This window comes from Apostichopus japonicus, chromosome 16 (genome assembly GCF_037975245.1).
Source record: "Apostichopus japonicus isolate 1M-3 chromosome 16, ASM3797524v1, whole genome shotgun sequence".
In the NCBI taxonomy this organism is placed as follows: Eukaryota; Metazoa; Echinodermata; class Holothuroidea; order Aspidochirotida; family Stichopodidae; genus Apostichopus; species Apostichopus japonicus.
Genome location: NC_092576.1, coordinates 16,335,720 through 16,357,913, shown reverse-complemented (window position 1 = coordinate 16,357,913; position 22,194 = coordinate 16,335,720). Strand labels below are relative to the sequence as shown.

The window sequence follows — 22,194 nt, the reverse complement described above, 5'->3', positions numbered from 1 at the left end:
TCTGTTGAAGGGATACGCAGAGTTTTGTCAATAGATTCTTTGCTACCATCAAGGGAAAACGTAGTATCGTCGGCTTATAGCATAATTGTTACTTCTCTTTTGTTAGTAGTGGTACCTTTAATGATGTTATTATTCTAAATCCTAAAAAGCTAACATCTCAACAACTAGAATAAACAAGTACGGACTTACTGGGCAGCCTTGCCTGAACCCTCTTTGAACAGTGAAGAAACCTGTTAGTGCAAGACAAGTATTTGTATAAACTAGGAAATAATCAAGCCTACAATGAATACCGGGAGCGACATTAAAACTCCAAGTGAAATTTGTAACAGGTGGGATTTTTCTCTCCAAATATCAACAAGATCATGAGTGGCCATGAAATTGAAACACTCTCCCTTGCTTAAAGTTGGTTCTAGGGTTTTCCTCTTCGTTGTCGAGCTCCAAGTTGAGAACTAAGTTTCCCCCACAAATATAATGTTATCACCCTGAAACCTACCTAAGATAATAGACGCTTCCGTTAAAAAGCCGTGATTGTCAGTATTAGGGGCATAAATGAATGCAAGCGTAAAAATACGATTATGAACTTGAATACCTGCTATTATAAATCTACCGAATGGACTACGTTCCTGCTTTATAATGTTAAAAGTTAAACTAGGATTAATAAGAGATACAAACTCTACGACTTACATTAGTCACAGGCAAGAATAGATTATTTCCACCCTATTTCATTTCCAAGTATTTTTCATCAGTAAGACAGATGTGTGTTTCATGTAAGAGAATTATGTCCGATTTTCGCCTGTGGAGGTATGTAAATAGTTGTCTCCGTTTTCTTGCTTGCCTAAGCCCTCTTACATTAAAAGTGATAAACTTAAAATTGGTCCCCATGAATGATAGATAAAATGTCTGTAGTGAGTTTGTAGGGCTCAGCATTATAGAACACGCAAGATACAAAAAAAGAGAGAAAACACTGAGTATCTGTTAAAAAGTTCAAACGGAGGGTGAAAAGTGAATGAATAAAGAATCAATCCAACTTGTATGAATAGCAAAGCAACGAAGGACACGAATCAATGTTGTCACAACTAACAGTTAAAAAAGTACGACGCCATGTTGTGGCGCGAAAAAAGGAGCACATTAGTGGCGACTGGAAATGCGCAGGTGGGAATGTTAAGCGAGGAAATATCTCAGTACAGCAGTAACAGCAAGAGCAAACACACAGGAAACTGTTCACACTTTAATCTAAACTAAGAGAAGAACCTCGGTAAATTTTGAGCTAAACCGTGGGTGGAAGAGGCTTCTACTATTCAAATTCGAGAGGTTTTACATTCGCCTTTCTCTAGCCACCTCCGCTAAAACGTAACATGATCCCCTGGTGGAACATATCACTCACCTTCACTGTTCCACCTTCTCTTTTCCTTTAAATCCATTTTTGTTAAATTGTTAACTATATAGTAGCTCTCAGATTCCAGCGATTGTCTAGCATTTCGAAGAATAACAATTTGACAATGACAACACTTTATTTCTAGCAATTGTACACAGCACATGAATGATTAGCAAAGTATAAATTAATATTTGTTGATATTCAATACAATCTAGAGAGACAGGTACAAAGAAAATATCTTCATGTTAATTGATATACAGTATTTAAGCTATACAAATGCATGAAAAAGGAGAAAAAAGAGCGGAATGCTTATGGAATATTTTTCCTATTTGAATATATAAATTTATACATATACTGGAGAAAACTTGGTGAAAGGGAAAAAAAAAACTCCATAACAAAAATTAGATAATATAAAACAAGCAAAGGAAAGAAATATAAGAAAATGAATTTGTCGCAAATCAATACAGTAAAAACTAAAAGTTAGGAATTAGATTTGGCAAGTTGACAATATTTTTTGGGGTATCTTTTTTAAAAGAGTGCAGTGTTGAGGCTGACTTAATTATAATATCTAATGAGTTCCAGAGTTTAACCAAAATATGGATATGAAAACTGTTTATCACTTGTCCTTGCATAATTTACATAGAAATTATATTTAAATCGCTTATTTTAAACTAAGGAAAAATAATTTTGTAGAGTTGAAGTTAAAACCATGTGAAAAACTTTGAACATAAAAACACCCGTGCTGAATTCTGTAACATGATGTTACTTTAATGCTCTTAATTTGAAAAAAAAGCTCAGAGGTTTGGCCCAGAAATTTAGCATGCGAACGATACGAATAACCCTCTCATGTGTCAATATAAGGGGGAAATGTTGGTTTTATATGTATTTCCCCATGCTTCAACGCAATAATTCAGGTAGGGGAGACAAATAGCACAATATATAGAATATAAGGCATTGGTATTTAACACGTGGTTAGCTTTATGAATAACTGCAATACTTTTAGAGAGTTTTTTTTTTAAATATGAGTATCATGATCATTCCAAGTAAGTTGATGGTCTATAAATACACCAAGAAAAGGTGTATTGTACACTCTTTCTATATTGGAATCATTTATGGAGATGTTTAAGCTATTTTACTCTCTACGGTTTGGGAATATTATAAACTTTGTTTTATATACGTTGAGAGATAATTTATTTAACAAACCATTTACTTAAATAATGAAGTTCGTTGCTCACCAGATTACATAAAACATTGATATTTTCATGACAACAGAAACTATTTGTGTCGTCTGCAAATTCTACAAAATTCAAAATATGTGAAGCACTACAAATATCAATTAAGTAGAGAACAAACAACTTAGGTCTAAGGATTGTTCCCTGGGGTACCCCGCATGAGACATCAAGTAAACCGGACTTGGAATTCTTTATTTGGACATATTATTTTCTATTAGAGAGATGACTTGGGAGCCAATCATGGACTACACCACGGAAGCAATAATTATCCAGTTTCTTGAGTAAAATTTGGTGATCTATTGTATCATCAAAAGCTTTTTTTAGATCCATGAATACCCCCACGGTTATTTTTTTTACTGTCCAGAGATGTTGTCATTACTTCAACCAACTGTAGTATAGCCATTGATGAAGCCCTGCCAGTCCTAAAACCGCATTGGCTCTCTGCAAGAATGTTCTTGTTAGTGATGAAAACATCTAACCGTTTTACAAAAAGTTTTTTCGAGAACCTTGGAAAACTGAGGGAGCAATGAAATTAGCCTGTGGTTATTAAATGCAATTTTATCACCAGTTTTGAAAATAGGAATAATTTTTGCGACCTTCATAGCATCAGGAAATAGTACCATCGGAGAACGACTTTATTACAAATTAAGGTAAAAGGTTTAACTATATATCACATCATATTTTAAACAATAACATGTTCATATCATTACAACCAATTGATGTTTTACTGGAAAAAATCTTAACAACTTGAAGTACTTCATTAACCTCAGTATTTGCGTAAAATATAAGTAATGTTACTTTTGGCAAGATAGTCAAGAATAGACCCAGTTTGTTCAAGAAAATTAGTTGCTAAATTTTGTCCAATGTTTGTGAAGAAATGATTAAAGCCATCAACGATATCAACCTCTTTAACTTCCAAATTATTAGCTAAAAAAGAGTCAGGATAATTACTTTAACTCGATTGTGTTTATTTATGATACTGTTCAAAACCTTCCATGTTTCTTTCAAATTATTTTTGTTCTTATCAATAACTTTTGAAAAGTATTAAGTTTTACAGGATTTGAGAACTGAATTCAATCTATTTTTATAGTTTTTATACCTTTTTTCGGCTTATGCTGTTCTGGTTTTAAGGAATCTTATATATATATAGCCTTTTTCTTTTTACAAGCATTTTGCAATCCTTTGGTCATCCATGGTTTGTCAGTAACCTTCTTTTTATTGATACCAGATGATTCTAATTGAACAATTTTCTGTTTAAAACTTAGCAATTATTTTAATGAAATTACCATATGACACATTGACGTTAGCAGCTCTATAAGCCGTGTCCCATGATTCCTGGCTTAACTTATCATAAAAAAAGTTTCATGGATTCATCATCGCTTTACCTCATGTAAATACAACCCTCACTCGGTATGTGACTATCTCTTGCATTGGGCCCATAATTACATACCAAAAAGACTGGAAGGTGGACACTAACATCATTTATGAGATAACTCTTTCAATGCTAATATTTCTTCCGGGAAGCCTTCAAAGACACCAATTCTTTGTGATGTTCCTCCAATATTCTGGAATAGTCCTTGCGGATTTTCACGAGCTGGAACTCTGATTCTGTGCACTCTTCCTCAATGGTAGGTTGATTTCAACTGCGTAGGCTAGTGGCTTGTTGTTGTTCAGCCAGCTCATTATTCTTTCCCAAATGTTCTGCTGGTCTACCCCTTTGCATTGTAATCGATAAATGGTGTTGATATAGCCAAAATTGACAACAGGAGATCAAAATCACTCTATAATATATGTACTAATGTCGACAAAAGACGTTTATCTAGAGCCCCAAAACGAAAGAACTGCTTAGTCCAGCATCACATATCTGTCCAATGATGCCAATGATACTGCTGCATCATGCAACATTTCTATGAGCTCTATTGAAATACGCTGCTTGATACTGTTATAATATTTATTCCTTTTATCTAAATTTAGCAAACACTTTGTATTTTTGTTCCCATTTTCAAACCAACGGGCCGTAGATCTAATAACAATGCCTTTTAATCTGTAGTCATAGATATCATCCAACGTAGTCCTTAATTCCTCAAGTTGATTTTCAAGATGAACAGATTGAAAATATGGTGTTCAGCTGTTAAGGAAATGCAATCTTAAAAATTAACCTCTTTTCATCAATTTTTCGTTGTTTAGCTGCAGCTTTAGAATAGGCAATTGACACGGATCCTGTGATAATTTTACATGCTTCCCATAGCAGGCTAGGGTTGTGATTGTGATGGTTACTGATTGTCTGCTCAATAGTGTCCTTGACTGAACTGATGTTATTTTGGTCTTCCAACAGCAAAATGTTAAGTTTCCAAAAACCTTAATACCACAGGCATTACCAACGACTGTTTCCATGGTTGTAAGGTATTTATGCCATCTTGATTAAAAAACGCGATCAAGAAATGACGAAAGTAGAATAATTACATTTTCGAGGATATTTTTGTGGATGGTAACACGAAATGTTTAGCAACTGATATGCAGTCTTGGTAAAGAGTTATCATATACAGCCCCATTTGACTGCAAGCACGGCATTAAAACCCTCGCACGGTGTTAAATTTGTAATGTAAAACGGCAGCTCGGGATTGACTCGGGCTCAGTGATGACCAATAACTTTCGTTGTTGACTTGTTACGTGCGTTATTTGTTCAGGGACGCAGCCACCAAATATGTAAGTAGATACCGATAATTATGACGTGCGGGTAAACTGGTAAATGGAGGGTGCTTGCATCCAAAAGTAGTTTGAATTTATCATCAGTACTGGACATCAAAAGGCTTTTGGTTTCGCGGATTGTTTTTCTATTATGAAAACTTGCAATGCAGTTCGATGATCACTGGTGCTTACACCGAGCAAGTTGTCTAATGTAGAAAGTTGTAGAAGTTGTCTAATGTTGCGAAAGCCTGTCCTACTCAATTCAGATAGATCTAAATACTGAACTTTTCCTTTTAGATGTTAAGAGTTCAAATGGTCATACTTAGAACAACTTCAACTAGGGCATCACAATTAAGCCTTCAAATGGGTCCCATCAGTGCATAACGACATACAAGCAGTTGAACCATCTCTAGAAACATGTTATATCTGAAGAACGGTCGCCATGGTAGAAAGTGCTGTCAGTACATCAAAGTCGCTGTTGACAGAGTAAATACAGGGATAGATTCGGTACAATTAGCAGTTGAACCCACTGAACAATTTCTAGCGCTTGTTCAAGTCGAAACAAATGCATACTGCTATAAGCAAGTTCAGAGTTACGAGTGCGCATGCCCGATTCTCACTTGGGGTCAGGTCAACTGAGAATGAAATCCTCGGAAAACGTAAACAATGACAGCTTTTCATAACGATAATCGCACTAAGAATGGGTTACTGCGACATTCGGAATTTATTTCAAGTGCATATTTCGGTGAGTTTAAGACCTAAAAACGTGTATAAAGGAAAAAGTAGGTAACACGGGAACCCCGTTCCCGGGAAATTTTAGTCACTCGCGGGAAATTTTGGAGCAGAGATAAAAAAAATAAAAAAAACAGACAGCTAAAACATGAAGAGGGAGGAAGAAAGAAAGAAAGGGAAAAATGAAAAGAAATAAGACGTGTCCGACAATAAAACATCATAGGTGAACCATTAAATTAGCACATTAACCTCTAGTATTACCGATTTACCGTCAGTCACTATCTGCGGGTCAATATAGGCCTATGTGTACTACGTGACCTAGGCTACACCAAATATCGAACGTTACTTGGGCTCAGCATGTTACGGGACTTCAAAGTTATTCTGAAATTTTCGTTATTTATTTTTCTTCAAACGACGATTGTGAAGGTTCCCATGTACAAAATCTTACCCTTATGCATTTCACCTCATTTTGTTATAATAATTATAACGATTTAATAAATTTTTAGCCAAAACCGCAGGGAGTATATCCAGTTTAAATCCATCTTCGCACGGGACTGTATATTATGATAGCCTATGGTACGGTACTGGTACACACTGCTGTGCGGTACTTGAGAGTAGATGCTGTAATGAATTGGATTCGTTTATTAATGCGGGGGGTTCCACGATGTCAATTATAGTTATCTTTCTCCACTTTTTTAATTTTTTAGATTTTTTGTACGAAAAAATTGATATTGTACGTATTGAAAGTATATTTTCTGGAGTAAACAATAGCCGATTAACGATAGAAATAAATTTGTACTATTCCTATGTATGTAGTTTATAATCCCGTGTTTACGTAGCCCCTATGATACATTCTTATTATCTGAAGTTCCAAACACGTGGTGACGTGTTGATAGTTAAAAACTTTTCATTGTGAACTTTTGAACTTGAAGGGGTTGCCCTATTCCAATATCATGGAATAGTGGGGAACTCCCAATTTCTTTTTGTGTACGGATTACTAGTTTAATCCATGTGCGAACGTGATAATCTAACATCTTACGTCGAGTATGAATGAAGGATGGTGTGGGTTGCTTTTTCCACGGTTTGTGCTTTTCTTTTGGAAGTGTAAAAAACAAAGGTCCTAATATAGCGTGTCATTTTTTATATTTTTTATAACCGTGCGTGTAAGAGTGTATATACTGTAGCCTAGGCTATGCCTATTGAATTTATGACATTGACAGTCTCGTCACTAAGTGCTTTGAACCATAGATGGAAGTTGAGGAAAATACCGGTTGTAGTTACGATACCGGGATTCATGTTGCACCAAAACGACTCATGTGCTACCGTGACATGGTTTAACACATGTGTAGTACACTGGCAATCACTGTAAAAATGGGCCACCAAATCGCGTCATTTGGGTCTTCAATTTTCAAAAAGCTTTAGCTTCTGGTGGGGGACCCCCCCCCCCTACAATGCGTTCCGCGGCGGGAAATCCGAAGTCTAAGTCGGATTTATGTTCCAGGGAAAAAACATTTTTTCTGGCCGTGATAGTCTGCATAGTAGAGGCATTGATATCTTGTAGTTGGCTTTTCATGTTAAGAAATATTAGTTCTTTTCATTTTTATGCGTGATTTAAAATAAACTTAGTCTTATTCTTGGCATATTCCTACTACTTATAGGGTGGGTTCAATTTGTTCAAACAGAAAAAAAAAAATATTTGGTAAGAACATTATAAAAAATATTCAGCGGGTGGGGGAATTTCCAGGCGTTATTCCAAGGAATATTATTAATACGCTGCGATGGTGTACACTCTGCCTTTAGAAAGCACAACATTGACTCGGCAGAAATAGCATTGTAAAAAATTTCCCCGAGCCACCAATACTCCAAATAGCTGAAGGCTTTACCATCTTTATAGTCCGTCATCAGTCTTTGCTTCAGTTCAATGTTATCAATACTGGTAAAATAATGCGCAATATCAATGAACATGCAAGTCGGCTATTTTTCCATTGCAAATTCGCCTTCCCATGCAAGTGGCAAATCCGAAAAAGGATCGACAGGGTCTCTCCTTCAACCTGAAGTACCGATGTGTAGTCATCTGCCTTTTCATTTCGCGCATCTGCTATGTTAACTTCAGCAATGTTCATCTGAACGGCAGCATACGCTAAACCAACCAACTCTTCTTTTCGGCCACTCATCTTCAACTTTCGTTTCTTTAAAATTCCTTCAGTCTGTCAACTTTCCAAAGTTTAAACTGTTCCAAACTTGTAGAAATATCCATCCCGAAGCGAAAAAAAAACAGAGTAAATTTAGACGTAAGTTATGCGATTTCTAATGTTTACTGTAGGTGCTCATTAAGTTAGCGTGGTTACGCGAACAGACAACTCTCGTCTCAACGAGAGTATTCTTATTTGACCTGTTGACCTCGATTGCGCAATGCAACTCTGAACTCGCTTATTGCAATGTCATCTTCGAGTGGGTACATACAGCGTTGGCAGATTGAAGTTGAAACCACTAAACGACTTGAATGTTATCAAAAGCATTTTAACAGTCGTTTGCTGAGAGACACCTACGTAGGTGTTGTTTCCATATATGTTGATTATTCCTGATAAAGTATGACACCAGCATATAAAAGAAAGCTATATAAATCGAAACATAGCCTATCTTCTTTCATTCTTGATTAATATAGTTTTGGGTTTGGATGAGCTGTGGCATCTTCATAATCGGAGCATCATGTTTTTCTCTCACTGCTTGCTGCTTACGTTGATGTTAAATGCATATCCCTCATATTTCGGTGAGTATGTTGATTAATTTAGCCGAATTTAATGGAAAGACTTATATTTTATGATAAATACATGTTAGCCCTGGTAGAGAATTTCGATTTGAATTTGTAATGCATAGAACGCTCAGCTCTTTGGTAAAACAGAAGTTGTAATATTTTCGTTAGGAAACATTTGATAAAGGTTTGCGTAGATAATATGAGTATTTTTCATTAAAGTTGAACAAAAACGTTAACATAATTATTAGTATACGTAATAAAGATAACTGTAATGAAAACTTCCCCAACCAGCTAAAAAATAGCTTATTCCATGTGGAAGATATCACAGATTTGATGTTTGATGTTTGGTCATACATAAGACTTAAGACAACATATTCTAAATATGACGTCATCGAGTCACTTGTGCTACAATTGAAATCATTTTGATTAATAAATGACTATGTTTATTGTGGCTCTTATAATGACAAAATATTGGTGTTTGTTTCAGTGTTAACACTATTACCATACAACCTTCAACATATTATCATCGAGTGTGTTTCCAATTTGAATATATGATGTATTCATCAACGTTTCTGGAATAAACCTATTTGTCCCTAACATGTTAGTTCCATCTTAAATATCCAACAAATAAAGGAGAGAAAAAAGGCAATACAAGCAAACCTTAAATCGTGTGATAATTATGACCGTACTTCATTTGACGTATCCTTCTAAAGTGGAGAGTGCTAACATGAACGCTCGAAATTGGTTGTATCGCAACCTCACCTACACAACAGAGTATGTAAAATACTTGAGACCTGTGAAAGATTCATACCAAACAGTAGAAGTTGGACTCCGATTTGAGCCGTTTATACATTATTTGGTAATGTACACCTTATTTATCTATCCATCCAACAATCCATCCTATCTCTCTTTCCGTCCATCTATCTGTCTACACATGTATATATATATATATATATATATATATATATATATATATATATATATATATATATATATATATATATATACAGGAGAACTGGTAAAACATTCCGCCTTTGATTGAAGCCAAGAAGAAATACCGAATTCTTAATGTAAAATTCAATCAACCAAAACATTGTACAACGAAGAGGATAATTTTGTTTTGCTGATAATGAAAGTATCTGTAAAAATATTTATCATCGTTGATACATTTATTCTTTGCTAGATGAAGCTGATATCGGTACGATACAATAAATTAAAAGTAAAGCTGACTTTGGTGCGTATACTTAACATGTGATTACGGAATGTTTACGGTATTTGTGTTGCTTATTTCTTTCAGGATTACTCCAGTCAGGAATTGCAGTTAAGAGGAACCATGGTCCTGGTTTGTTTGTTTTCATTTCTATGTTAAAACTAAGCAATATTCTTATTTATTTATTTATATATATATATATATATATATATATATATATATATATATATATATATATATATATATATATATATATATATATATATATATATATATATATATATAATCAATAAAGAATGATACACCAGAACAATTCTACTTGACGACCGGTTCTGTCCTTTTGGGACTCATCAGGCGAAGGTAGGAATCGAACCCCGGATCTTCGTTTCACGAAACTAAGCCCGTACAACTAGACCACAGTGATTCTACTGGTATGTTATTCTTAATTGATTTACTATATATCTGTCATACCACTTGCTACACATTCAATTCCTATTTATGACTTATCTTGCCTATAAAGAGTGGTTATTCTGTGTTAAATTGTGTAAAGATTGTCAGATTCAAAGCGCCAGGGGTGAACTCTGTACAATCTTAATACTTGGGTTATACGCCCTTAATGACAGTTATTCATCATACGCTTTAACATATGGAACGCGAAAAGGATCACAACATATGATGATGTTACTTCTGCTTACTGGTCCCGTAACCCGCCGGGGTCGTAGGGGCGCTGCAATGGAGAACTCGTCAGCCGCTTCCATTCCTGTCGGTCGTGGGCAAGAGCTTGGGTTGTAGCAAGGTTCATGCCAGTCCACTCCTTGATGTTGTCGGCCCATCTCTTCCTCTGTCTGCCCCGTCTTCTCTTCCCCCGTACCGTGCCTTGGAGGATGGTTTTCGACAGCCTGTCAGTTCTTGTCACATGCCCATACCATCTCAGTTTTCTTTTCTTGACTGTTGTAAGTAGGTTTTCGTAGTTGGCGATGTGTTGCTTGACGGTTCTGCGTACTTCCTCATTAGTGATGTGGTCAATGTATCAGATGCCAAGGACTCTTCTGGTGCATCTCATTTCTACTGCTTGGATCTTCTTTTGCAGCTCTGCAGTAAGGGTCCATGACTCACATGCATACAGGAAGATCGACAGTACACGTGCATGCAAGAGCTTCAACTTGGACCTGAGGGAGATGTTCCTGTCGTTGCAGATTAGTTTGAGCTTTGCCAATGCTGCGGCTGTCTGTGCAGCTCTTGCCAGGACCTCTGCCTTTGAGCCTTCCTCACTGATGATGGTTCCAAGATACTTGAACTGATTTACTGTCTCCAGTTGTTGTCTACTGGCCACGATATTCCTTGTGAATGGAATTGTGCTGTTTGTCATCAGCTTGGTCATCCCGGCACTGATCTCCATGCCATACTTTCTTGATGTGTCATCCAGGCAGTTCACAAGGTTGGCTAGTTCGTCCTCGTTACCAGCAAGCCCGTCAATGTCGTCGGCAAACCGGAGATTTGTGATGTTTCTTCCTCCAATACTGACTGTGCCATTATGATTTTTAAAGGCATCTGTGATGATACGTTCTAAGAAGATGTTGAACAGTGTGGGTGACAGTAGGCAGCCATGGCTGACTCCGACCGATGTATGGAACCAGTCTCGAACTACGCCTTGTAGAAGTACTGCACTGCTTGCTTTGGTGTATAGCTGCTTGATAGTTTGGATCAGCTTCTGGCCCATATTGTATTTCTTCATTGTGGCCCATAACGACTCATGCAATACCCTGTCAAATGCTTTTTTGAGGTCGATAAAGACATGATAGATGTCTTGTTGATGCTGGCTAAGTTTTTCACACAGGACTCGTATGTTGAAAATCTGCTCTGTGGTGCTCCTTCAAATACGGAAATCAGCTTGCTCTTCGGCGATGATTTCTTCAGCTTGGGCTTTCAGCCTATGTAATAGGACTTTTAGCATCACTTTGCTAGCATTGCATATGAGGTTGATGGTTCTGTAGTTCAGGCATTGTTTTAAGTTTCCCTTCTTGTGGAGAGTGATAATAAGTGATTTAGTCCACAATGTAGGCCAATCTCCTGTCTGCCAGATCTTGTTGCAGATACGAGTAAGGACAACAGTTACTGTGTCTCCTCCATGCTTTGTCAACTCTGCGGGGATGTTGTGTTCGCCTGCGGCCTTCCCATCTTTCAGTGATGGTATGGCAGTTTCAACTTCTCAATTCAATTTCAGAATTAGGTCGTCGTCATCGTTCGAAGATTCCTGTGTTATTAGTACATCTACATCTCCATGAAGCTCGTGGTTGTATAGTTCTGAACAGTATTCAGTCCATCTGTTTAGGATTTCTTTTTCTTCCATGAGGCAATTCCCTTCCTTGTCTTGTAAAGTGTTGCCTCTTTGCTGTTTTTGTTTTGTGAGATCCTTCACAAGTTGGTAAGATCGCCTAGTGTTGTTGTTGCTCAGGCTCTTTTCTATCTCTGAACATTGGTTCTCGATCCATCCTTCTTTAGCCTTGTTCATGTCTTTCCTGATCTTCTATGCCTGTAAGCGTCTGCTCCGGCTCTGGTGGTTTTTCCATTTTTGAGGGCCCTCCTTGTGCCACACATCTCCAGGATCTCATCAGTGACCCAAGGTTGAGTTTTCCGGCGGTGTTTGCCAAGGATGTCGCCTGCTGTTTCTGTCACAACCTCATTGAACCTGGTGGTGAGTGCTTCAGCATCATCATCAAGTGTCAGCAGTGGTGCAAATTTCCCGCCAATAGTTTTTTTGAAGGTCTCCGAGATGGATGGGTCCTTCAGTCTGTCCAAGTTGAACTTCAGTCTGCTGTATTTTGGTTTGGTGATTATCTTCAGTTTGACCTTGAAGTTCATGATGACCAAGTCGTGATCGCTCCCTATATCAGCCACTGGGTAAGTCCTAGTTGCAGCTGTCCCGATGCCTGCTCGAAACCGGTTTTGCACAAGGATATAGTCAATTTGGTTGTGGTGCTTTCCGTTTGCCTTGTGCTTTCCAAGGGTATTTGCGAGCACCATGTCATTGTAGCTGGTGAATTCAAGCAGGCGAAGACCTCGCTCATTGGTATGAGCATCACAGGAGGGTCCGCAGAATTCCTTCCAATCTCGCCATACATCGATGCCCACCTTGACATTCCAGTCGCCCTGAATGATAAGGATATCTTTCTTATCGACCCCATCAATGATGTCCTGGAGCTGATTGTAGAATTCCTCCACTCAGTCATCGTCGTAGTCAGTTGTTGGTGCATAGGCTTGAATTACTGTGATGTCGAATGGCGAAGCTCGAAGGCGGATATTAATAAGCCTGCTGGATGTTGGGCAGTACCCCATTACATAGTTCTTGCTCTTCTTGTTGACAAGGAAGACAACACCATGAATGCGTTTATCGGGGTCGCCACTGTAGTATAGCACATGACCTTCATCTGTAAGGTGCACCCCGCTATTTTCCCATCTCACTTCACAGAGTCCCATAATATGCCAGGTGTAACTCTCCAGTTCGTGCGTGAGTTCCTGATTCTTACCAGTCTAGGCAAATGTTCTGACATTCCAGGTGGCGAATGTTATTATCTCTCTTCCACGGATCTTATGTCGTAAAGTCCCACCAGTAGTAAACGTTTTGCCTCCGCCCTGGTGTATGACGGAAGACGCGGTCCTTTTTATCCCGGGCGGTATGAAAGCAGGTGAATTGTTCATTATACAGTGTGTCTTGGGCATAAAAGCCTGGCAGTGCCCAATCCTCTCGAGGCTTAACCACAGCCGACTTCCTCCAACTTGGTGGCTCGCCTTGGTCATGAACACAAGGCCGTTGATGTTCTACAAGGAACTCTTCCGCACTGGCCGGTAACTTTTACGTGGGAAGTCTTTCGCCCAGTGGTGCCGTGATAACACCACCCTCTCACGTGGTTTAGCCCGCCAGCTGAAGCGGTGTACCGGGGTGTGGCGCTAGGAGCCACACGTGAGAGAAATGGTAGATGGATGAGGTCCAGTGTTGCCAGTCCACACCACCAGGATAAGAAGCAGGATGCAGCATGCCAGACAACAAAGGTGCTACCTCTACCCAGACCCCCCTACACCTACTGATGATGTTCATGATGATCTAATTGTATACGATCTTGTACTGAAAACTTACGATTATGTACTAAAAGTACACGATCATGTTCTAAAAATATACGATCATGTACTACAAACGTACGATGTACATCAAAACAAATACGATAATGTACTAATAATGTTATGTTCAAAAATATAGCGTCTGCATACGCGTATGTATATTCATATTTGGCGTATGCATACGAGTATATATACTCAGTGTAAACTCAATTAAGAACCATAAGGGGCGGGGCTTCGGTATCAACTTTGATATTCCTAGGGACACTTATTTATGGGTATTCATACGCTTATTCAAACGACAATAACGGATATTCATACGACACTTTTTTGTAACTTGCGCTTTTTCATCATCATCACAAGTTTTCAGTACATGATCGTATATGTTTGATGTACATCATACGTTTTTAGTACATCATCGCATGTTTTGATGTACATCTTAGTTTTTAGTACATCATCGTATATGTTTAGTACATGATCGTAAGTTTTTAGTACATGAACGTATAAAATTAGATCATCATTAACATCATCATAGGTTGTGGTCCTTTTCATATTAACACACCAGTAGAATCACTGTGGTCGATTGGTACGGACTTAGGTTCGTGACACGAAGATCCGGGGTTAGATTCCTTCCTTCGCCTGATGAGTCCCAAGAGGACGAAACCGGTCGTGCAGTAGAATTTTTCTGGTGTGTTATTCTTTATTGATTTACTATTTATCTTTCATACCACTTGCTACACATTCTGATGAGCTCCTTTGGTGGTCAGAAAGGCGCTATTAACCTTCATTGTACTGCCCATAAACATCACCTGCCTACTTTTGTTGACCATTGTGCCACCATTGGTAATGAACCCCAGTGGTTCAGGAGGAAGATTAAAGAGAGTCTCCTAGTAAAAGACTTAAATGCTGACCTAAATAGAAATGTAGCGAGCTACGGGTTGAAGCTATTCTAATCCCTATGTATTTTTTATTGCTGGTTGTTCTATTCATTCCTAAGTTAAAAATATTCCCTAAAAAAATGCTGGTTGTTCTAATCATTCCTAGTTTAAAAATCACTCATGCTTATCACTATTGTCGTCTTTGGATGTATATTAGCCCTTGTACAATTGCCTGACGATGGAGTGGTAACCACTCCGAAATATAGCAGTATGTCGTTGTTAAAAATATTCGCTTGTTTATATATTATATATATATATATATATATATATATATAGATATATATATATATATATATATATATATATATATATATATATATATATATATATATATATATATATATATATATATATATATATATATATATATATATATATATACAGACTTGGTATGACTTCCGCCTTTCCTGGAATCCTGATGATTAAGATGATTTAAACTACATAGAACTTCCCCTCACTGAAATATGGCGACCGGAACTGATTTTGTATGAAAGGTAAGACGCCGTGTGGAATACGACTTCTTTCATTTTCTATTCGTGTTGGTCTTCATTAATTCAATGACTGTTATATACCATGCGACATACGTTTCACAATTGGTCAAACATATATCAAGGAATTATGAAGACATAATCTGACAAACTTAATTCTTCACTGTCATCCTTTGAGGCTTGACTCAAACTCTTTCATCAAAATCAACTTATACGTGTGCCTCTATTCTCTTTGAATTACCCTCGGAGGTTATTAAATACTCGCTGACCACGAATCATAATCCGTAGACGTTTTCGTCCGTCTCTTTTTCGTTCTTCTTTTTCATTTTTGAACGTGTGAAATCTTCAAAGCTAAGCATAATTGAAACAAGTACAATTCGTGTACTTTCTCCCAATGCACACAGATAATTGTGCGTGATAAAAAGTTACTCAGCAGGAATGAACAAATATACAGTATACTTTATCAAATCGACCCAGTTTGCTTCAATGAAGTCATTTCTTGTATGCTTATATTTTTGTATCATGAAAGTGTTACCTGTTGCTGTTGTTTGTTCTCAGACTATCAAAACATAGCGATGAAAGTTTCGAAACAGAGACCGATGTTGTAAAAGTATATAACACTGGTAAAGTAGACTGGGTAACCATAGCGTCAACGAGATCGTTTTGCTCGATAAACGTGGAGAACTTTCCAAAAGACAAACACACTTGTGACGTTACGTTTACAACTTGGCTGCACCGGGACAATGAGGTAAACATTGAATTACAAGCGTAATGAACACAAAGAAAGCAATTTGATTGTAAACAATACATAAAAATGTATTACTAGTTGACTAAAATGAGGTACGGTTGCGTAATTCTTCTAGAAATCATGAATATCGCTTTCATTATTTTGCTTTTGCCTTATTGGGTACAATTATTTTTGTTTCATTTGGAACTGTTATTTTTGTTTGCTTCATGAGGAAGAATATTGATACGGATATCAAAATCAACACTAAAGGATCTTATTACTAGAAACACATCTGTAAAACTTGTCTCGTAACATCCTTTTCCGTCGTTGAGATAAAACGTTCCAACTTTTTTTGAAACCTGTTTTAATTCATAGTCGTTTTTTACGCACTAACTGAGAAGTTGGGGGAATAATGTGGTTACACAAACATAATTTGTAGTTCAGTATTGTAGCAATTTGGTTTACAACGTTGTTAAACGTCAAAGTTAATCGGATATTTGCTGATTTTTCCCCGTCCTCTCTTCCCGCCCCCCCTTTTCCCTTCTTCTTTTACTGTTCCAGTTCCTATTCCTATCCCTATTCCTATTTGTATTCCTATACCCATCCCTATTCCTATACATATTCTTGTTCCTATTCCTATTCATATTCCTGTTCCTATTCCTATTCCAATTCCAATTCCTATTCCTTTTCCAATTCCTATTCCTCTTTTCACTCCTATTCCTTTTCCTATAATCATTCTATTCCTCTCTTCACTCCTATTCCTATTCCTATTATCATTCCTATTCCTATTTCTATTCCTGTACCTGTTCTTGTTCCTATCCCTATTCCTATTCCTACTCCTATTCCTGCTCCTGTTCCTATTCCAATTCCTATTCCAATTCCTATTCCTATTCCTATTCTCATTCCTATTCCTATTCTCATTCCTATTCCTATTCCTTTTCCTATAGCTATTCCTATTACTATTCCTATTCCTATTCCTATTCCTGTTCCTGTTCCTGTTACTGCAACTGTTCCTATTCCTATTCCAACATTTATTCCTATTCCTATTCCTATTCGAACTCATTTTGGTCTTTCACACTTTAACTATGCAGCAAAAACTACACATTTTGGGCAAGATGGATTCATGTGAAATTGAGCATCTTACTTGGCGTTTAACATTTACTGGTCTTGGAGGTAATGACTCACTCTACAGATGCCACCAATACCTTCAAAACCAATCATATGTTCGGTACATCGCCACTTTGGAAAGACTTGACACAAAATTCGGCATGTACACCTTAGTGGCCCCAAACATATTGGTATCAGCTTTGAGTTTTTTTACTATCTGCTGTCGAACGGGAGACAACACCGGACCAGAGTTTGGTATGATGTGCCTTCTGGCTCTAATTGTTCAACTTGGGACGCTATACCAAGTGCTTCCTGATACTGCTTTCTCTAAAGTGGGTAAGTACATTCCCCCAATGCACTGTTAACGGTTCCACCTTTATGTGTATCGTATATATAAGGATATTTATATCAGAAATATACATCTACAAAATATATTAACGCATTACATTTTTTTTTAAATTGCTCAAGTTAGACGTTAAATGCTAATGTTTGGAGCAACTTTGAGATCAAGCCATTACATCCGTGGAATAGCACTTGACCACTTCGGAATCTATCATACTACGCTGGATTTGAACATACAATTTAACATAATATATGGCTTCAATAAAATGACCACACTTAAGTTAAAGTGTGTATATTGGGGTTGAGACATTGTGCTCGTTCATCAACTGATAAATAAAGTATCAACAATTCTTCCCACCTTTTCATTGGTAGCACTGACATGAAACTTGACGAATTAATGCGCAGTATTGGGTGTAACAGGTGGTAATGCAGTGAGTGTGCTTACCCGTGCGGAGGTATAGGGTAAAATAAGTTATGTTAGTAAATGTGTTGTGAGCAAAAATTATTTCACGAAGTCTTCTTAAGCCCTAAGACCAAGGGACTTGATTGTTGCGTGTCTGTGACATGATTAACTTCAGACAAAATAGGTACAATTGCATTTTGGTCATTACTCGAAAACCAAATAACAAAATATCGAAACCATTGCGCCTTTCAAAGATATATTTTAAGATAGCCCTTGTTTCCCTTGTTTCGTTTGTGAAAATATAATTTTGACGGTATTTCTCTGATTTTTTCTCGGTTTTTTTGATATATTTTGGCTTGTAATTTTTTTTCTCGAGATATACATTTTGGTGTCTCAAAAATATTCCTACTAAATAAGAAAATGGTTGATTCAGTGTGTATGTCAAGAAAAACGAGAAGATAAAATTTACAAACAAATATGCATATAGCACATGTTTTAACCTTAAATATTATGTATGTATTTTTCTATGACTTTTTCAGGTCAATCCATTGCGAATTTAACTATTGTAGTAGCTTTGGAAACAATTTTTTCTGTAATAAATATGGACATAGAAGATGTCAATAACATTCCCGACAAGGTGAAGAATTGTTGCTGCTCAATCCTCAAAAAGATGTGCTCCTGGCCCAATAAGATTTACACCTGGCTCAATGAGATGTACTCCTGGCTCAACAGGGTGTGGAGAGAAAGATATGAACGCATACCTGATAGTACGAACTTACAAGAGGCAAATTCCGTCGGAGACACCCAAAGCGCAAATCCTACCATACAAAGTGCTGATGATTGTGTAAATGGCTCAGACATTCCTGAAACCGATGTGGTGGGAGACGGATGTACATGCCCTCTAAACTTGATAAAAAACCTATCGTGGTTCAATACCAAGACATTTGTAGCATTTGGCTTGCTCGTAGCCTTAGTATGGATCTACGTTAATATGGTTATAAGTTTGAGCAATTAATAACCATTGTGCATCCAATTAAGATATACAATATGCACCTGCTAGAAAGTGTGAGAGCTTACAAGGCAACTGTTCACAATCTGTTAAAAAAGAACTCAACTTTTTGAAACATTTGCTTTTTTTAAATGTAATTAAAAATAACGAGCCAACAATGTAACTTTCTGTTGTGTTGTGTTGTGTATTTGATGAACAGAGACGTTACACCGCACACTGAATCAAGTAGAATATAAGACCAAGACCTATTATATGTAATATGCATTTAAATTATAAATGGGTGACACTGCATATGTTCATCGGCTAGAAAATGTATTAAATATGTTAGAAAATGACTAATGATTACTTAAGCAGGAAGGTTTGTATTAAGAATAACTTTGTTTTCTTTCTCAGCGTTATATAATTCAGAGTATGCAAATTACTTTATGAGCTACTTGTTATATTTGGCCATAGTCTTTGAAATCAATCAAAACGTACATTAGGAAGTGAAAAGTATCTCATTTATGATTTTCCAGCAATACTTAAATCTTTCCACTTTATAGAACATGAAATATTTTTTGCTTCCTTGAAAATATTCCTTTGTAAATATCATTAATATTTGTTTATTAAATATATTGCTACATTAGTCTACTAAAGAGAAATATCACATTGTTACGAGGGCCCATTGCAGCCTAACGCTAGTCACTGCTAGTGAGGAACCTAATGTTATAATACAGAAAGCATTTGAAATTGCCTACGTGATAAATCAATATTTGAGAAATTAGGTCGGGTTACCGTGTCAGAATGTTAAAATACACGATTGTTCTGGTATATTCCTTATGATGACACGCTGGTCTTGGGACACCGTCGGTTTACGTGAAGTCCTGTTGAACGTTGTACACGCCTCTTCGTGGATTCTCTGGAATGTTTGCGATATATGCAAAGGACTTCCGCGAAATGTAGAAAATGGGTCGAATCGTTACTCATGTGTATCGAGAAAGATCTAGATGATTCTTGACATGACGAATCGTATAAAAAGCCGCCCCAGATCGGAAAGTTTCTCAGTTTCTGAACTAATACAAGCGACGACACATATTATACCATTCTACTATATATCGTCAGTGCTCAACTACCAGTAGTTTCTGAAGGATTGAGATATTGATACCGAGATTGATTCTACACTTCCATTCAGAAGTTTGAAGAGGACTTTTCTTTTAAACATACAGTTTTTCCAGTCTCTATTTCGGAGAAGGTGAAGAAATTCTGTCTCCGTTGATGAAGTTCGTTACGCCAGGAGTTGGTGGCTATAAAGCTGATTTTGGACTGACTCTGGTAATATTTAGTCGGCGAGAAGTTCGACTTGTGGTTCACTCGATTGTGGCTGGAAGTCCGTCTTGTATTTTGAAGCATCGCCGGAAAGAAGGTGACTGCTGTTTCTGGGATCGCGAGAAACTTCGTCGAGGACCAGTGAATTTCGCGGTACAGCGGACCGAGAATCGTCGTCATCAAGGTCGTGGCCGCTGAGGTATATCGCCGTTGGAAGAGACCAGCGTGTTTTAAAGTGTATCCTATCTTGTTAAGTTTGTGAGTAATTTTCTATATATTTGTAATTACCATTTGTTGTTGTTGGTTCAAACTCCATTGTTCAAAATAGTTTACGTTCTCATTCGAATTCTCTAGACTCGTTAATTTGTCTGTGTTCCTTCCAGACACGAACCCAGGCTTGTGTCTCGTTAAAAACTAGTTATCGAGACCTCTCGCATTCCAACGTAACAACATGGAAAGCAGAATGACCAAACTAAAAGCTGCCAAATCAAAGAAGACATGGTGCACTGTTGTTGTCTCTACCGACTCATGTGTCATAACTCATTACGTCTGTCTAACTGTATAAAACTTATGTCCAATATCCCGCCCCCACCAAATCCCTCACCTCCCATTTTCTTTGTTAGAGAGCCGATGATTCCACTTAGTATGTACTGATGTACAATATGTAAATGCACGCAGTTCCACGAAATGTCAGTTTCAAGTGGAAACCCAACATCTTTACCAGCACAACCCTAATATCATTTCTCTGAATGGGACAAACTAGATGATAACACACATGTTCATACCCTAGACTATCAGATTTTCCGAAAAACACCTTAATATCATTGTTTGCTCTGATCAATTGGCCCCAAATTCTACTCTATCTATGATAATAAAGACGATCTTACTACCCTACTATCTTCGAAACCAACTTAAATTAAACCCTAAACCAGGCAATTTTGATTTGTAAAGTGCAAACGGGGGGGGGGGGGCATCACTCTTGGGAACATATCCCTCCAGTGAGAAAACCTTATATTACATTGACAGGTACACCGAATAAATTACCAAACAATTTGTTCAAACCTGCCACAAACACTCCTCTTTTAAGATTCATGAACCTAACATGTGGATATTAACCAAACAAATGATTAATCTTATCAAGCAAGGATAACGCTCTGCATATTTTTCATATGTGTTTCACATGCGTGTTCATGACTCACATACTGAAACAAACATCAATAAGACTAAACATGAAATTAATATGCTTATCACCGCTGACAGGAATGAACAAATCGAAAATCAGTGTAACCATATCACCGATGAGGAACACCAGGACCTTCTGAAATAAAACCAAGAGAATCATTAATCCTAATGCTAACCCAAACTTAGGGAATCAAAACAAAATCGGCAAGATCCATATTAAGATTAAAGACCAAAATTAAACTTCTAAAAATCCATTTCAATAATACCTTTAAACCTCACAAGCCCAACTACTTTGACGATAAGTTTAAACATGAGATCGATCACAGTATCATCATCTCCAACCGCAAATTCATCTCAAATCCTTATGGTAATTTCAGCTTTGACTGCCCCTAAATAGCCCCATAACCGTACAGGACTGGAAAACTGCCCTTAGAAAAAATACTTACTCTTCTTGCTGTGACAGGATTCCCAATATGTTGCTCAAAACTATTCCAAAGAATATAACATATCCATAAAGCCATGATCTACTTCAAAAATTGGTGCAACAGGTGGCGACAACAACGCAGCTGATTGCTGAAAATTTTTAAT

General features: G+C 37.2%; 1 long non-coding RNA gene across 1 annotated transcript in view; it reads left to right on the top strand.

Moving 5' to 3' along the window:
• The window catches only part of LOC139982967 (uncharacterized), a 29,012-nt gene extending 8,019 nt beyond the window's left edge, over positions 1 to 20,993 (top strand). The window contains exons 3-9 of the long non-coding RNA XR_011798448.1: positions 8,693 to 8,797; positions 9,496 to 9,641; positions 10,080 to 10,124; positions 15,428 to 15,537; positions 16,090 to 16,279; positions 17,350 to 17,701; positions 18,650 to 20,993. This is a non-coding gene — a long non-coding RNA (uncharacterized lncRNA). The remainder of the gene's footprint in view (positions 1 to 8,692; positions 8,798 to 9,495; positions 9,642 to 10,079; positions 10,125 to 15,427; positions 15,538 to 16,089; positions 16,280 to 17,349; positions 17,702 to 18,649) is intronic.
• Positions 20,994 to 22,194: the final 1,201 nt, after the last annotated feature.